The 19,078-nt window shown below is 38.7% G+C and overlaps 1 protein-coding gene across 1 annotated transcript in view; it reads left to right on the forward strand.

Moving 5' to 3' along the window:
- The first annotated feature begins 5,782 nt into the window (after nucleotides 1–5,782).
- gnb1a (guanine nucleotide binding protein (G protein), beta polypeptide 1a) overlaps nucleotides 5,783–19,078 on the forward strand; it is a 48,323-nt gene continuing 35,027 nt past the window's right edge. The window contains exon 1 of the mRNA XM_058784022.1: nucleotides 5,783–6,344. The gene's annotated coding sequence lies outside the window, so the exon portion shown is untranslated. The remainder of the gene's footprint in view (nucleotides 6,345–19,078) is intronic.

The following is a 19,078-nucleotide window of genomic DNA, read 5'->3' on the forward strand; positions in this document are numbered from 1 at the left end:
TGCTGCCTCGCTGCCTTATGAGGCAATGACTTTGCAGGCAGCATTTATGTACGAAGGCACCAAACTAATTTCGTATAGGCTTCCGAGGCAGCGTAACGGTTTAATGATCTACAACAAAATAGAACAAGTTTTGGTGATAACTAAACTAATATTTAATTACTACAATACTCATTTCTCGCTAGAAATAACATCAAAAGTGCAAAAAGTTAATCAGAAATATACATTTACACACAAACTAACCACCAAACGCAACTTCCAGCCACCATCTTTATTTTTTAGCTCAACCATCTCGGAATGGAACGCACAGGATTGTGGGATATCAAAGGCAATGAAGGATACATCTATGCTGCCTTCAAAAATCGAAATCAGCAGACAGGATGTGAAGCTAACTTTGGATTCGGACGTGCCTTGATGCCTTCCTACCTTGGAATGTGTCCTCCGAAGGCAGCATTTTTCGGTTCATTCATGAATTCGTACGACCTTACCTTCATGCTGTGGAAATACAAACTGGAAGACAAAAGACAATGAGCGCAGCGTTGAAAAGGGGCGGGGCTATATAAGGTCTGTAGCTCCTTCGATGAATCTCGCCTTACTTTGGAAGTAGATGAGAGTACTCGGCGGAGGAGTCAAGTAAGTGCAGACAAGATGGACAATTCTGACTCTTAGGGGATCAGACACTAGATCAAAGATGGATATTGCGTGAATCACACTTACGTAATTTATGTAATTTGTTCCTCATAAATTGAATGTAATCTCAAAATCAGTTGCTTTTATATGAAAATAAAGTTCATGTACATCACACCACACAATTTTTATGACAACAATTACACACAGAGATCACATTGTTGTAGTGTTTGGGAATATTCACACAATTTAAACACAAAATCACATGATATCAGATATAAAAAACAAACATTTTAGAAGAGAGTGCAACATCAAGGTTTTGAACCCATTAGCATTAAGCTGTGTGGTCAGCGAGTCGTTTCCCATCGTGCTTTTGGTCAGCGCACTCAGCACTCAAATGCACGGCCGACTCGCTGTTGCGAAAGATTTTACGTCAGCATGACATCAGAGCAAGTAGAATGTCACTCGGACACATTTCTAACCGGTATGCATCCCGCGGGCTTTCTGCAGTGTAGTTGCATACAAATCCAGTCGGCTTTTGTTGCACAATTTGCAATGTATTTGCGGCCTGTAAAATGAGGACAGCTCTAGTCAGGGGTAGGACACCAAAAACCGGGACTGTCCCCAGAAAACAGGGACGTCTGGTCACACTAAAATTCGCTGCACCTTCTTCCAAAAATTTCCAAATTGTTCTGTTTTATCTTAAGGGGATAGTTCACCCAAAAATGAAAATTCTGTCATTAATTACTCACCCTCATGTCGTTCCAAACCTGTAAGCAGGCGCGGCTTGTCTATATGGGCAGCCCCACCAAAATATTCATCCAAAACATAGACCTCTATATAAACTGAATCAATAATAAATTGTAAATGTGTTCAGCATTCTGCAAAAAATATTTTTCGGATTTTCTATACTATTTTAAGTCGTAAAGTAAGCAGTATATATTAAAATCCCGCGCATGGCTTTAGCAGACATGCATACATGATACTAAGTGGGGCAGACCTCCCGAGCTCACCAGCGCCCCGCAATTTTGCAACGTAAATCTGTGGTGAAAAGGGGAACTGCAGTGTGCTCTAATTGAGAGCCATTGGGGCAGATTTGAGACTGCCCCGCTTATTTTCACATTACCTTTTTATGTGAACCTCGCTCCACCAAGACGATGTCAATCCGCTTCAGCTGTGTCTGCATCAGGTCAGTAACTAGTAGTTGGCATGTCTGTTTTTTTTTCTATGTGGAGTAGTGGATCAAATTAACAAAGTAGGCTATATGTTAAATCCTTTAGTTTAAATGTGCTCACATGAATAGCCTTTATATGGTTCTGTTGTGTTTTCTTTGTTTATTCTGAGAATAGACATGATCTTCTTTTCTCACCCGAATTGCTCCACAACTTGTAACATTCTAAATCAACATTTGGAGGTGATAAATACTATATTAAGGCAATTATTATACAGCATTTTATGGGTGTAACATTACATTAGCGTGCAACCCACAGGATAACGCAAGGACATCTCTGCCAAAATTTTGTGTTCAGAGATTAGAATATAAAGTTTACAAAATAATCTGCCCCACCTAAATTTACAGTCAGGGGCCGCTACTGCCTGTAAGACCTTCATTCATCTTCAGAACACAAATGAAGATATTTTTGATGAAATCCGAGAGCTCTCTGTCCCTCTATAGACAGCAAGTGAACTGCCACGATCAAGCCACAGAAATGTAGCAAGAACATTGGTAAAATAGTCCATGTGACATCAGGGGTATGAGAATACTTTTTGTGCGTTTTTTTCCTGGTCTCTATTGGTCTTTCCATAGTTTTTCAGTTTTAATTAAGTGATCTTAATTAGATCTAGAGAACACTTCAGACTACACCTTTAAAGCTGCGGTCACACTAGACTTTTCGTTCCATTGACTTCCATTCATATGCATGCGAATGCGTCAGACCTGAATTTAAGTTTTTAAAAAGATGCTGCACAGCGTGACTTCATATCACGACTGTTGCAGCCATAGACATATAGACGGCCAATAGAGTGGAGGAACTATGACGTCACTTTGTAGGCGGATGGGCGGTTAGCATGAAACTTCCTCAACAAAAAGCCAATGGGATTTTTCCATAGCTTATTTTTTTGTGATTATCCAAAAGCCTGTGTTCAATCATAGTTCATGAAACTTACACGTTTTGTCCATCAAGATAATCTTCACAAAATAATATAACTTTGATGAATTTTGAAGCCTAAATAAAAGTGCCAGAACTGAAAAGCTAAACTTAGGCTACAAACGAACTACAGCACCACGGTCGCTCGCCTTCAGCGTCACCACCAGCACGCTCCTGACAACTACTTCAAACTTATTTTTAACATGTTCAGTGAAACATATTTACTCTGTATATGAATTTTAATCCACGCTACATGAAACTTTTCATATAAACTGGAATAAATACAAAACTAGAGCCAAACTAAAACTGAAATGAGACATTAGTAATAAATAGTATAGTGAATAAATCTGGGTATTAAGACTTGTATGGCTTAATATAACGTAAATGATGTTTCTTGCTGAAATATGTAGTAGAAAACCCATTAAAGATTTGTGTTATTTTAAAAAATCACATCGTTTTATACATATTTTGAAATATGGGGGGCGCCATTTTTCTGATGACGTAAAATGGTTGCACTCCGTGAGCTACTAGCGCTATCTGTTGCTATTTTTACCACAACACAACTCGGAATAGACAACTCGGAAAATAAAATACTGATATGATGACCACCGCTACTGAAAGAGCTCACAGGTGGCGATGGATATAAGTAGAGATTTAAACCAAATGCTGTACCATCGATTTTTCCCCACAAGGAGTGTAAACGCCCCGGATCTCGAGGGAAATCCGCGCTGAGAAACTCCTCCAGCGGCCGCGCGTCATGTTTACGCCCTAACAGATGGCATCTAACGTTTCTTGTCTCAGCCGTTTGTAAGCCCTTTCAGTAGCTGTGGTCTACTAAAAGACTCAAAGGCATCAGAGCTAAAGTGGAGGGAACAAAGAAGCGGGTCTTTAGGAAGTTTTATTCGTCCACAGGCATCTTCCCATTCTTTTCTCTTTTTCTTATCGCTAGGAAAGCAGTGAAGTCTTACATTACATCACTTCTTTTGTTGCCCTTCGACTGAAAATTACAACCAAAAACCCACAATGTGGTATCGTATCAGTATTTTGTGTTGCAGTAAAAAGCGCCAGTAGCTCACTGAGTGCAACCATTTGACGTCATTGACGCAGAATGTACTGTGCACATAAAATAATGGCGCCCCCCATAGTCCAAAAATGATGTTGTTGTTTTTAAATAACATACATTTTAATGGGTTTTTTACTACATATTTAAATAAGAGACATCATTTACGTTATATTAAGCTATACACGTCTTAATACCCGGGGATCCCTTTAACTAAAGGACATTTAAAGCACGTATTTCTGTACATTTCAAAATAAGGTGCATTAAAAGTCAATAAATCCTTGATTAATATGAATATTTTAATTAAAAATGTATCACCACGCATTTAATCTTTTAAATAACAGCAGAGTGAGCGAGTTTTTGGATATGGTAAAATTAAACTTATTTTAGTGAACAAAGTACCACATTTCAGCTATCATTTTGTTAGATTGGTACACAAAATGTTATTTTATCCTTGCTTCTAGGAAATCCTCAGTCAATATGCTTTCTAACAGCTTCATGTTGCCGTAAACATTTAATTTTAACGTGGCTTTAAGCACTATGCATCATTAAAGTTGCATCATTAAAGTTTAAATTTCACCAAGTAAAGCCGGTAAATGCAGTGTTTACCTGTAATAATCGTAATATGAGTTTACCTTATGGTCTGAACCCAGAGTCTCCGCATCAGTAGGAAAGCGATAAACTCGAGCATCTTCCATCCGAAGACATGTCGCATTTCGGGGCAAAGCTAAAAAAAAAAAACATTGTCGAACAAAAATATAAAATGCGGGAAACTATTCATTGGTTATTCTAAAATTAATTGTATTACAAATTATGCTACAACTGGAAAATACTGTAAATTGATAAACTGTTTGGCGTGATGACGTTGATTGTCTCCAACAGCGCCTGTAGTCCCATTTAGCAACTTGTTAGCAACCGTATTTTTTAAGCAACGTAACAGCTTTAAAAAATCACGAGTGTGGTGTAACTGGTGTGTTTTATGTCGTAGAATAAAACGTGAAAGTATCTTGAGCCCGTGTGAACCACGGACCTTATTTAAGGGATTTAACCAAAATCCCATTCAAAAAACCCATTGACTCTGGGACGATGAAACCGGAGGTGCTCAAATGCTAACTAGCTTCCAGGTTTTTGCCTACAAAGTGACATCATAGTTCCCCCACTCTATTCGACCGCTCCAGGTATGTAGATGCGGCCGCCATCTTGGAACGGTCCACTTGACGTCATTCACCATACTGTTGGGTTCGCAGACCAAGGTAAAGGCTAGAATGGATACGTATGGCGCTACTGGGCATGCGCACATCAATACAGCGTAATTTTTGTCACAATTTTTTAAATTACTGTAAGGGGTAGGTTTAGGCGTTAATAAAACAATCTAATAGGTAGACAATTAATTTAATTGTTCATTTCCAGTTGGAGCTGTATCCCTTCTAGCCACAACCGCAGACCATCGGCTGTGCAGGATTATGGCATCTTTCCAATATTCAGTGATTACTATGGTGAATGACGTCAAGTTGACCGCTGCAATATGGCGGACGGTTCACGTATAGCGGCCCATAGAAACAGTCGCTAATGAGGCATCTACTGTATCTATGGTTGCAGCAAATTCGCATGCAAAAGAGTGACAGCAGCTGTCTTCATCTTCTTCTTGTTTACAGTGGATCGCAGACTTATCACCATAACTATGAGGTGCCGTATTGGACAAAAGAGAAGCCAATGAGATCAGAAGTGCGCGAGAAAGACCTAAATTAATCTTTAAAGGAAAATATAATAACACACAACCGTCAAAGACACCAATAAATAATACGGACATTAAAGCAGAAGTACAAAAAAATTTAATAAAAAAAAAAAATTCTTGAGACATGTCTTTTATATTATCTCTCAATTCGGTATTAAAAGGCACCTGCGTTCTTCCTCGGGATGCATATTTACATCCGGTGCTGCGCCGGAAGCCATTGTTATTAACAAAGAGTTTTCAAAATGAAATTTTCTCATACATGTTTGTAAACACGATGATTTATATTACAAATTGTCCGTTACACTTTCACGGGTAAATCTATAAAAGCAATACAGTTTATTCTATCCATAGTCTGAGTCCTGAAACCTAGCGAAACAAGATTTGGCGCCGAAACGATCGAATCCGTTGCGTGGTGACGCAGGCGCAGCGTGGGGTTTCCCAGCCCGGAGAGCAGGGTCACCGCGCCCATCTCTGCTGTCTGATGCCGGAGCGAGCGCCTGACAGAGCGAGCGCAGGAGAACGACGAGTGTGGGACCTACAAGAAAGGCTTCTTCGGACCGAGCGTTGTGTTGACCACATTTACCACGAGGCACCTGCGTGAAGTTCGCGTTATTTGGGCCAGAATCAGCGCGGTTGCAGCTGTCGCGGCTGCGGTTCGGGGAGTGCCGCTCTCCGCTGACTGACTGACGGACTGTCTGCAGGTCGGGCAGCTGTGGATCTCTCCTCGCTGTTTACAGTAAATGATAGATACACAACGAACTGTCCCGACAGAACACAGGTCAGTGTTAATCGGCCGCTTTCTCTTTAATGCTCGCCTGATTGGCTTCATTTGCCTGTTTTGGGTCCGGTGGGGTGGGGGCCTCTGCTGGACTCCACACAAGCACGTATAATCGTGCACTTATTGTGATCGTTTTTACAATACGCGCAGCAAATATCAAAATTGAATCATTCCTAGGCCACATAAGTATGTGTTAACTTCCTCAAATCACGGTCATGTGGCAGAGATGTGCTGTTAGCTGACTAGCAGGGCTCATAATCGCGCTCCTGTTTTAATATTAGCGATGATCGATGCTAAATGCTGTCAAGTGATTTCTGCTATCGCTAAAACTGTCTATACGGAGAGCCGCGTTTTTGGCGTGAAGCTGCTAAAACTGTCTCATTTGGACACCGATTAACGTTTGGCCTTGTTGACGAATATAAATCCGTGTTTTTGAGCCTGCATTGGTGCATATCTGACTGCTCCTGATGATGATGATGATGAAATGGACAGTGAAGATGGAGGATAAAGGCAAACTACCTCCCCCACTTCACCTCATCATGGAGTCGCACAGTTTGTGCTTTTAACTATCATCTGTCTCCCAGTAAAACGTCGAAGAAGCGATGGACTCCGGTGTTATTTCGGTGGCGGATGTGATTCGATCGGTGTGTGTGTGTGTGTGTGATTGAAGCGTTTCTGTTCGTGTGCCTTTGATCGGTTTGAACTGTGAGCCTGTGCTTTTAACGACCTTAAACGCCGGTTAATGGGATTTTCTCGATCTCTTTAACTCGTGTGTGTTGTGTATGAGTGATTTACGGTTGCGTTCGTGGAGGAAATGTGAATGAGGAAGAGCAGTTCCAGTGTGTTTCATCACAGAATACACTCATATTGGTGTGATTGTATGTAAGGCCGGTGTGTTTAAAGCGCTTCTGCTGTCTTTGGCTCATGATGTTTTGCTGAAACATGTACGCGGGAGCGCGCTTGTGTGTGTGTGTGTCAGCAGTGTGTTCATGTACTGAATGAATGAGTGTGTGTGTGTTCACGGCCTACAGCTGCTGCTGCTGCAGCCAACAAGATGGCGACTGATGAAGACACAGCCCTGCCTCACACACACTCACCCCATCACGCATGCTCTCATATACTGCTGAAAACATGACACATGCGCTCAAATTGCCTTTGTTGTTATACAGCCGATGCTCAAAAGTCACTTCTGAAACGTTTATGCACTCCTTCTCAAATAATGTTTATATAAATCACAGACTTGGGTCCTGGAGGGTCACCGTCCTGCAGACTTTTCCTCCAACCTGCCTGTATTCAGATTGGAGCTGAACTCTGCAGGATCCTCATATAAATGAATCGGTCTTAATACTGAACACACAATATAAAAGTATTCCCACAGTCATGGAAATGAAGCTGTTATGGAAATATTTCTTTAACTTAGTATATCAATCAATATCTTTCACACCACTAAATCTGCCTGTATTATGAAGACAATATATAGACACAACGTTTCTGATGCCTTTTCACAAACTAATGTTTTCTCCTATCAGCTGCTGCTTTTTAATTAGTCTTTCAAAAGATTTATGAGTTTTCTGATTGATTGAGTTGTAAAATTAAGGCTTTTTCACACCAAAGCGAATATTCGGTCCGATAAACATTTTAATTCGAATCAACAGCTGTTGTTTTGTCTGTTCAGACTGAGACGAGTATTCACGTGTAGTCCATGAGACTTTTATTTTATTTTTTTACTATGTATTTTTACTTTTTTCTATGACAAGCGGGTTCGAAACAGAAAGTTGGTAAGAAAGGTAATTGGCTGTATTTGTGCTTTTCTGTAAGTGCCACCTACTGTCAGAAAGTGAATTTACATGTTCATTTAGCATGTCTGCCATTTTTATTTTTTTTTTTTTTTTTACACATTTTACGCACAGAATTTTCATGCCAGTTATTCACATACGAAAGAGCCGATGATTGAATCTGGAATAAAAGCAGAATAACAGAGGGGGAAAAAGACAATTAACACTCAGTTTATAGCAAAAAATGGCATTAATTCAATCTTAAATGGATAAATAAAAATAACTTATTACTCTACCGCGTGTGGCATCATTAATCAGTGTGGTTGAACGACAAATTTGCGACAGTATTGTTTCGTAAAACAGTCGTGATTAGCTATTTGATTTATTTAACGATGCATTGTACTATGCTAGTTAAGCAGCGAGTTAATGTTACATGTGCTCTTGAAAATCAGTTACATGTCTAAAATATCTTTTGTCTGTTTCATTCGCCCATCATTCACAAAATTTGACCCGTGACTCTTCCCTTAAGTGCTTATGAAATATTGTGGCTAGCAATAATGGTTCAGGACTCTCAGCTCTGTTTAACATATTTTATAGTTTGCATCAATTGTGCAAAAAAACCCCCAGAAAAATGTCAGACGTCTGCAGATTTCATTTGAACCTGCACATCCGTCATATTTAGGATTTGAGCACACGAGGCTGCTGTAAGGTGGGCTGCGCTTTGTTGCATGTAGTCTTATGTAACAAAACGTCAGCATCAGAATGAAATAAAAAGCTCTGCACACACTCACAGGACACCGACCTCATGAAAGACAGCAAAAAAAAAACACTCAGAAAACCTTTTTATTCATAATTTCCAAACCATCTAAAATTCTCCCTGTGATCTTGATTCGTATCGCTGGTCCACAGGCGTGAAGTTTCTGTGACACTGTGCAGGGACTGCAGAGAAGGATCCTGCTTGCTGCCTTACGCCCATGTTTAGCAGAAACAAAGAAAAGAATATAAAGTGCATGAGCTGCTTAAAGGCTCAAAACATACTCCTGAATGCAGGCTCCGCAAGCTCGGGTTCACGCATTGCTGCGTTTTGTAATGTGTGCAGCTCATAACCCAGTGTAGGTGCATGCTGCATTCTCAGCACTGCCGCAAGGGGCTTTCAGAGGGGTTTGGCTTAAATGGTTTTTTTTTTTTTTTTAAATGGTAATTTTCTCTTTCGGGTCAGCAACTGTCGTGATGAAACGGCAATCTGAAACTAATCTTGCTGAGCGTCTAACCTGAATAAGAGCACGTCGAGTTTAATGTCAGTAGCATTTGAATGTAGCTATTGGCTTGTTATTGCAAGGCCGATGCGGTTCATTGGTCGTGTGCTTGTTTCTGCACTCGAATACTTGCGCAAAGTGTCTTTTCTGCCCTTAGAGTCAGAAGTAATCTGAATCAGCACAAGTGTGCTTTTCATACTCGTTGATACTCGTTGATCCTTCCGTTAGTTCTAAAACGTTAAAATTGGCATCACTACAAAACACGTGACGATGCAGAAAGTACGTGAAGCTTGTGAATATTAGTTGCTTTTGTTGTAATGCGTTTTTTTTTTTTTTTATCTTTTTATCCCACTTCGTGTTTTCAGCCGCAGCTCTGAATAGGATTAAATTGTTCCCATCTGTACATAGAGGCTTTTAGGATTATGGGTTTGGTCAGTGATAGTGCTGATTTGACTCGTGTCTGTTTTATCCAGCTGTCTCCACAGTTGACATGCCCTTTCAACATATTTGATCTTTGATAATGCTTAAAGTTCGTGCCACTGCATGCTGTTGTATACTGTAACTGTGGCTCTCATGGCATATTTTTGTTTGACGTGTCAGTATTTGTAGTTGTGTTACGTAATCTGTATGAATGACGAGGTCATAACGCATCGGCTCATGTTTGCCTTCTGAGGGGAGCAAAATCAAAGCAGCCAGCTCATGTTCATCTAAAGCAGGGCTAACCAGCACTGCTCCTGCAGATTTGAGCTCCAAAACCAATCAAACACAACCTGGGCCACCTGATTAGGGTGTTCAGGAGGATACGGCTGGGCGATGTCTACCAAATAGGCATCGTACGATGTCTACAGTGAAACATCGCGATGGACGATGACATCGGGGTATTGTGCCCAAATAGTGAATCCATATTTGGAAAGGCACAGAAAATGAATACCATGTTCTACGGAGCCACTAAAGTAGTGCTGGGCGGTATGACCAAAAATTTATATCACTATAGTTTTGGAAATTATACTTGTTTCACGGTATATGACGTTTTTTTTTTTTTATCATGCATGACTGGGTGTTAAACGTATTTTCTACTTATTGAGGAAATGCTGCAGTAGATTGACTTAAAAATTTTTTTTAAATTTTACCTGAAGATATTGTTTGTCATTTAGTGTTTCTATAAAAAAAGAAGAAAAAAATCCCTAAAATAATACTGATAAGATAACAATAGAGTTCTACTACTAATAACAATATAAAATGCACTAAGGATTAATGAGCTGCTGGGTTCATGAATATTAATCAGGTTGTGCGCGTTAGCTTGAACTGATTTGCTGAAATCAAAACAGGACGATAATAGGTGAACGCCAGCCAATGAGATTTGTGTCGTTTGTGCATTAGCCCCGCCTACTACCAGAGGAACCGGCAGTTCTTAAAAGCTGAAGGACTCTCAGAAAAATACAACAAAGAATATCGTTTGCATGTAGTGCGTCAATTCTGCATGTATGTAAGTCTCTCTCTCTCTCTCTCTCTCTCTCTCTCTCTCTCTCTCTCTCTCTCTCTCTCTCTCTCTCTCTCTCTCTCTCTCTCTCTCTCTCTGTGTGTGTGAGGCAATGCGACGTCGAGTCGTGCGCCTTCACACTAGAGTTTACAGTACGTCAAATACAGGTGTGCTGCGCATCCATTCAGATGAACTAAAAAAAAAAAAAGCACAGATCGCGTGCCATTGGCTAATATTAGACATCATTTAGTCGCCCAGAGTAAAGATTTAGTCACATATGAGAGTGATTTACTCATTGTAAAGGGTTGTCCATCTTCACCGTCACGCAAGTTCTTTGATACAGCTGTGCGCTCACCACAGTGCAACAGTGAAAAGGGACCTCTCTTAAACAGTGTCGCACTGCGTTCCAAACGTTTAAGTGACACACATCGGTATTGCGGTATATTAAAAATTCATATAACAAAAATAAACACTCTACTCACACTAATCGGTATGAACCGGTTTACCGCCCAGCACTACACTGCTTGCTAGCGGTAGCCTGTTACATTACAGTGCATAAAATTTCCCTTACCACATAAACAGAGTACAGAGAGATGACTGATAGGACGATGGTTGAATGATTTGCAGATCCTGAGCACCACTGACAAACATCTAATCTTGTATAATGTGCGGTAAGTACTGCCGAGTGCGGACTACTCTCCATAGTATTCACAGAGTACGTGTGATTGTGAATCTCGAAAGTGAAAAGTGAGAACGCACTCAATAGCGATTTCAATGCCCAGGATCAGTCAAAATTATAAGCATTTTATCTGCTCCATAAACAATTCTATATAGGCTACCTTATTATCTGAAGTACATTTTGTTGTTGTTTTGTACTTTTATTTGAAGTATCGCATGATTTAGGGTTGCTCCAATACCGACATTTCGGCTTTGGCAATGTACCAAGCTCTGCTACCTCCATAAGGGCCCTGTGAAATCATTTAATTTTTTTCCCCCCCAAAATTCATTTTTTTTTTTTATGTTTAAATTTTTTCTAGATTGGATTTTTCCCGTTTTTAATTTTCTGGATTCTGTTTTAATGGTTAAATTAAAGTTTAGTAATAAAAAAGCATGTCTACCAAATGAACCGTATTAAAAGGTAGACTTTTACTAAATAAACTCAAACTCAAAGATTAAGTGAGTTAAACAGTGAGAGACTCTCACAAATCCAGTGTAACTTAGTATAATGTAGATTAATGATACTTAAGTTTTGAGTCTGTTTTTGACAAGAAAAAATGAAATGGATTATGAATGATGTAAGGGTGCGTACTTGATAGCTGCATTTTTTTTGATGAGCTGCTCCTTTAAAATGGCATGTAACCTAATGTAGTTTAACAAAAATGTTTTCTAAAATGAATACAGACGTGTGTGTGTGTGTGTGTGTGTGTTATCATGCACACCTGTTGATTTTGTTGTGTAATTCTGGATGAGCACAGGACAGATGCTTGTGTTGTTTACAGACTGATGATGTTAGAGGGTTATACTTCTTTATCAGACCTGCGACATATTCTCTACTTGATTACTCTTTATGATATAAAATTAAAATCTCTGTAAAATTATTTTTTAAAAGTCCTTATCCAGTTATCTGGCTGGTTGGGAAAGTCGTGTGAATATATTGATCAAACAGATTATACACCTGTGCAATTCCATGAAAGCAGTAGTAATTTCACTGGATGCAGTGGCATTCCACGGTGATTTTCCACCCATTCTGACACTAATCATAAGTGGTTTTGGCCATTTCATAGACTGCAGCCTCATCTGTCAACTAGCCATTCACAGCAACGGTGTTCAATACATTACACAAAACCAGGTGTTTACTTTTGCAGAACACACTCAGTGTACATAATCAGGGAACAAGGTGTGATCAGCACAGTCCAGCAGTGGCCCAATAGCTGTCCTGAAACTAACTCGCACAGACCTGGGCCAATCGCCGTCCTTATTGTTGAAGGCTGTCATGTGCGGTGTAGCTGCAGCACTTCATTCCAGTCCTTATTTTACACGCCTTTTCCAGGCAACCCAAAAAGTGCCGAGTTTATTATTGTTTTTTTGACTGCCGATATTGGTATCTTAGAGAGCAGGGTGACCGATATTGAGCTGAAATAAATCATTTTTATATATTCTAATTTATATTTAAGAAATTTGAAATAATTTGAAAATGAAAAATGTGTAAAATAAACATACTTATACTTTAGATGACAACTACTTGATTCTGTAATACTATTACAGTATTTTTCACTAATAAAGAAATAATTAAATGTATATAAATAAAAAGTAAACACTGTAACTATCAGGGCACTATTCTGGGAAGTTTGTGTGCATTGGCAATTTTAGTTTTTATTTTATTTTTTAATGTCAAGGTAACACTCATTTTACGTACAGCACACAGTGAAAATGACATGAACGTGGCAGCGGGCAAATGAATAAAGCACAGCATAGTTTGAGTTTAAAGTTTGTCGATCGGGCGTCTCCAGTAAAGCTGAGCTCTCCTCTTATCAGCATTCAATTCACACGGACCGACCGTCACGCAGAGAACACGCAATCATGCAGGAAACAAATGCACACTTTATAAGATCTCACAGTTGGATCCGACTAAGTCTGCAAGGTTTGTGAAATGAAATGGTTATTAGACATTCAAAGATATATTTAAATGATATAAATGCGTATTTGCTGAATGCTGATGGTAAACGAGAAAGTATTATGTATGCCTTTTTGTTACTTATGATATACTTTTTTTGTACCTTTTAATTCCTTTGTTTAACATTCTATTTTATTATTAGACAGACTTCTATCTGTATTAGAAATAACTTTAAACTGTGACGGCAAACAGCGAAGAGGGAGAACGTGAGCACTGTGCTCAGGTGCTGTCAAAATGAAAGTCCCTCATCGAACACATCGGCCAAACAGAAAAACTTATCGGCCTATGCCGATATTTGAAAAATGTCAAATATCGGCATTGGCAATATAACGGTCAACCACTAATGAAAGCACATATTTCTATTGCACTCTCCTTTTAGAAATTATTCTAAAAGAGTTGTTTTGAATCAGTCAGAACTTGCTGAATCAGAGCACTTACTGGACCAACGTCCAGCTCACTTCATGAAATGTAAGTTATCTTTACTGTCAGAGGAGCGATGGCGCAACCTCTCGTGACTCCTGTTTAACGTGAGGAGCTGCGCTCATGCAGCTCGGCGTTGGCCCGTGCCGTCATGCTCATTTCCTCGCAGGTCGTTTGAATACAGGTCTGTTATCTGACGTTCATGTGCTGTTTTGAATAAGCAAAGTGGACCACAGAAGGACAATACCGTTGTACAAGTCGCCAGTGCTACACTAATGCGCTTTTGCATGTGAAAACGCATCATTTGCATTTGGAATAAAGGCTTTGCTTTCTGTCGACATTGCTAGTGTTAAACTGAACGATAGGAGAAATGTGGCCGAACCTGATGCAAAGCTGAGCAGCTGTCATGATTTGCTTTGTCTCGTGTGATTGCGTTCACTATAGAGAACAGTGAACACCCAGTTTTTTTTCCCATTTGTTGTTTCCATTGGGATTTCAAGTCTTCAAGTCTTGACGATTCTTACAAGACGGTGAACTGCAGTTTAATTAGCAAATTCTTGTGAAGTTCAGTCATTGAGAATGAAAACACGTTTGATGTATGTTGCCAAATATTCAGATACAAATGAAGTAGTTTAGTGATAGTGTTGAACTTTGACAATGTTTGCACAGATCTTTAGCTCTGGTTTGCGTTTTCATGGTACAGTGACAGTGCGTAGTGCTTAGATCTTCACTAGGAATTCAGCAATTAAACCTTCTTTAACAATGCATTTGAAATCACTCTGAGCTCACGGGACATCTGTCATCAAAATTCCTACAGTTTCTGTATCGAGGAGGTCAGCTTTATAAAGATGTTGGATGTGCAGTGGAACGGCTGTGTGTTTCTGGAGCGTCTTCGTGGCAGTTTCAGGAAGAAATGTCTGTGACAGAGTGCAGTGTTCAGAGAAACCGGTTTGGTCAGAGGCAGGTGGTACGTTTGTTTGCAGGAATGATCTGAGCTTGACAAGATCTGACTTAGTCTAGACAGCTGATGTTAAACGTGTTGTATTCTCACTCCAGTGGTAAACTGCAACGACAGACAACAGAAACGGTATGAGAAATTAGTGTTCCAAAGCCTAGTAAGCTGTCTATTGAGTATTGAATGAATTGCGTTTATAATGGACACATTCTATGTCTTGCCATCTTGGATGGACGTTTTCATTGAGTTGGTGCATTCTGGGATGGTCTTCTTCCTGAACAGTACTTGTGATGCTGCTACCTAACAATAAGGCCATAATAAGCACAATCATAATCTTCCTGCTAACCTTTTAAAATGATATTTGCTCACCCATGATGCCTGAACACTCACTAGGCTTTGAAACAGAACTACACTCGCATGACCTTTTTTGCTTTGTATTAATTGTACAAAAGGCTTTCTTCCAGCTTTTGTATGTATGATTCTGTTGATATGCGAGTTGTGATTGTGAGTGACGTTCAGCTGTAATGTAAAACGGATCCGGTGGACTCGGGTAAGAACTGACTGTGACCGAACGGTCACTTGCTCACATACTCATTAAAAACATGCATTCCATATTCTAGGTCCTCATGAAATCCGTTTAGTTTTTCCCAAATGTAATTGTTTAATTAAATGAATAATCAAAAAGCTTGTCAAATAAATTGAATTCATTAAAAAAATGTATGAAATTGGTTTTATTTATTTATTTTCTTCACAAATTTGATTCAGTTTAACTTTTCTAGACAACAGGGGTGCACTATAAATGAAAACATGGATTAAAAAAAAATCTGTTGATGGTGTGATATTCTTTAAAGTTTTTATCAGTACAGTCTTTTCAGTAGATTTAGTAGGCATAATTCCTTAAAGTTCTCAAAGTTTCATATCTTATACTAAGGGATGGGCACAGACACTCACTTACTTGAGTACTCGAACATACATGAGAGCGATGATCTGATTGGTTGGCGATGGGACAGCATGCTGTCCAGACCAGGAGAACCAAAGTGAAAGTATGGCTTTGAAAGCACTCAGTGTTGACTGAAAGAATTGGAGTAATTGTAAAGAAAACAATGTTATATTAGAAAGTATATTATAAATTATTTGTGCACCTGCGCAAAGCACATCCATTTATACATTCTGACTAGCATGGTTAAGTTCATTTTTGCATTTATGCAGGGTTCCCGCGGGTCCTTAAAAAGTCTTAAATTGTCTTAATTATGATTTCAAGAGGTCTTAAATTTGGGTACAGACCAGAATCGTGATACAGCTTAATGTGACGATTAAACTTAAAAAGGCTATAAATAAAATATGAGCGCAGCACGTTTCAAAGTCCGGTGCTGCTTTGTGTTCTGCCGTTACCGCGGAAACCGTTCGAAAGCGCCTCCTGCTGGCAGAGAATGAATCTGCATGTTCAATAGGGCTGTTGCTGTGAGCTCCGGAGGCTGTAGTTGAACTGGATTTCTAGGACCCTATAGTTTTTGTTTGTTTGTTTTTTTTAATTTTATTTATTTATTTTTTGTATGTATTTATTGTGTCAGGTCTTCCAGCCAGTTCTATCAAACCTTTACAATTAATCCAGAACATGGCAGCAAGATTAATTTTTAATGAGCCAAAAAGAATATAAGAGAGAATGAAGAATGTCACACCTCTCTCTATTCTAATTCTATTCTTAAAAAAAAAAAAAAAAAAAACTAACACTAGCTTTTCTAAACTTTTTGTATTCTGTTTTCTTTTCATGTATTATACAATTAACAAAAACAAAAATGCTGTAAATGTGAACGCAGAGCTGTAAATGTGAACTGGTGGATCGATAAGGAGATAATTCATTCTAAAAATCTAAACACTAAAATGTGTCTGTATGTTATTTAATTAATATGTGACCCTGGACCACAAAACCAGTCTTAAGTGTCAATTTTTATAATAAACAAGCTTTCCGTTGATGTATGATTTGTTATGATCGGACAACATTTGGCCGAGATACAACTATTTGAAAATCTGGAATCTGAGGGTGCAAAAAATCGAAATATTGAGAAAATTGCCTTTAAAGTTGTCCAAATGAATTCTTAGCAATGCATATTACTAATTAAAATGTACTTTTGATATATTTACAGTAATATCAAAAGTTACAAAATATCTTCATGGAACATGATCTTTACTTTAATGTCCTAATGATTGTTGGCAAAAAAGAAAAATCAATCATTTTGACCCATACAATGTGTTGTTGGCTATTGCTACAAATATACCCCAGCGACTTAAGACTTTTGTGGTCCAGGGTCACACATAATAATTGATAATTGTTTAAATTAATATAATTAATACTTTTGACTCATCCATTTTCTTAAATGGTTTAAAGGCTGAAATGTGAAGTGTATAATTTTATAAAACTTTTTGTTTTGTGAAAACTTCTATCTGAACTGTAAATCATGCTTTTACATTTATTTTACAGTTTACCATAGACATTGCCCTACCCTGCTCATATGGTATTAATTTTATTTGTGCAGGTCTTAAAAAAGGTCTTAAAGTCTTAAAAAAAAAATCCTGCAGCAATCCTGTTATGTTCTTTAGTGCAGATGTAGCCTAAGTTGTAGTTTTAGGTTTATGTTATATAATGGCTCGTTTCCACTGAGCGGTACAGTACAGTACGATTCGGTACGGGTAACCCTGATCAGGTTTGCGTTTCCACTGCCAATAGCATCCTTACTTGGTAGGCGTGGTGTATGCCGGAAAGTAGCGATCGACGATAAAGCGCAACAATAAGCACAACTCTGCCTCTTTTTGTTAAATGTCAGTTTTAATGAACAATAATTATAGAATTTATAGAAGTATAAGTACAAAGTATAAGAGGCTTATATAAGAGGAAATAAAGACAAAAGCAAACAATTAAGTCAAACGTATGCATCAGGTCAGTGCTGTGCTACGGTAAAGTTCAAAATAAATATATAAAGGTAAACATAACTTTGTGCTCAGCCAAAACGATATGACCAGGAACAAATAATGGATTCATGAGAGCATGAATGCCTGTTAAATATAGCCTACCCAAAACGAATTGCATCTCATGTTTAATCACTACAGAGACAACAGAGCCAGTGGCAAATGTCGGAAGGACTAGCTGAGCTGAGGCTGCTCTTGGCGGATACATGAGCGCTGAGCGCCCGCTGATCGCATGGAGCTCCGAAATCGGCATAGAAAATTTTCAAATAGGCGCTATCTTTATAAATAAACCGCAGATTTGAGTTTTAAACAACTACATTCTCGCCTGAAAAACTCTTAAAACTACATTTCATGACACAATAACAGTATATTTCGAAAATTACATGGGTTTTTGGGCAATGACGTTTCACCAAGAACAGACAAGAAAGCATATTGAGAAATGGCTATTGTCTGTGTGAAACTATAAAATTATAAAATACACTTATATATATTTTTTTTTTGTGTTTGCGCACTCTGATTATAATTAATCACTCTTATATAATTATAAGCCCAGCACTCACGGACAGCAGAGTGGAACGAGTGAAGGAGAAGCTTTATCCCTTTGTATCATGCAAAAGTGACGATTCTAGTCAACCAATCAGCGTTCTGCAGTGAGTTTAGCTCCACCCTTTTGGTACCCTTTGCTGTGCTAGGTACCCCAACGGAAGGGTACCAAAAAAGTGGTGCGGTACGGTTCGCTATTTTGGTACCATTCACAACTTCTGAGGTATAAAAATTCAACACTAATTTAAAAAAAAATGCCCTGGTATCGGATCGATATCAGTATAGACAGATACTCCGAATTTCTGGTATCGGATCAGGATCGGTTCTGAAAAAGTGGCATTGAGCCACCCCTAGTAATTGACACGCTAGCAAAGCGCTTTAGCTCACACAGTTGAAAAGGAAATGCCCAACATGATTGACTTTGATTGGATTATTTCAGACTATCATGCTTCTTTTTCAAAAATATGTACTAACTAGCAGTGTTATATTTCCCATCATATTTTCATCAAGAGTATGTTTAATTAAAATGGTTCCATTTTCATAGCAATGCGCAAAGCCTCGGCTCCTAAGTTAATCAATGAATTGTTTTACTCAGCCTTCAGTGCTTGAAAGGAAGAAATGACAAAAATCATATACATATGATTTTATGCTTTGTAAAATTATATAA

This window comes from Onychostoma macrolepis, chromosome 08 (genome assembly GCF_012432095.1).
Source record: "Onychostoma macrolepis isolate SWU-2019 chromosome 08, ASM1243209v1, whole genome shotgun sequence".
NCBI lineage: Eukaryota > Metazoa > Chordata > Actinopteri > Cypriniformes > Cyprinidae > Onychostoma > Onychostoma macrolepis.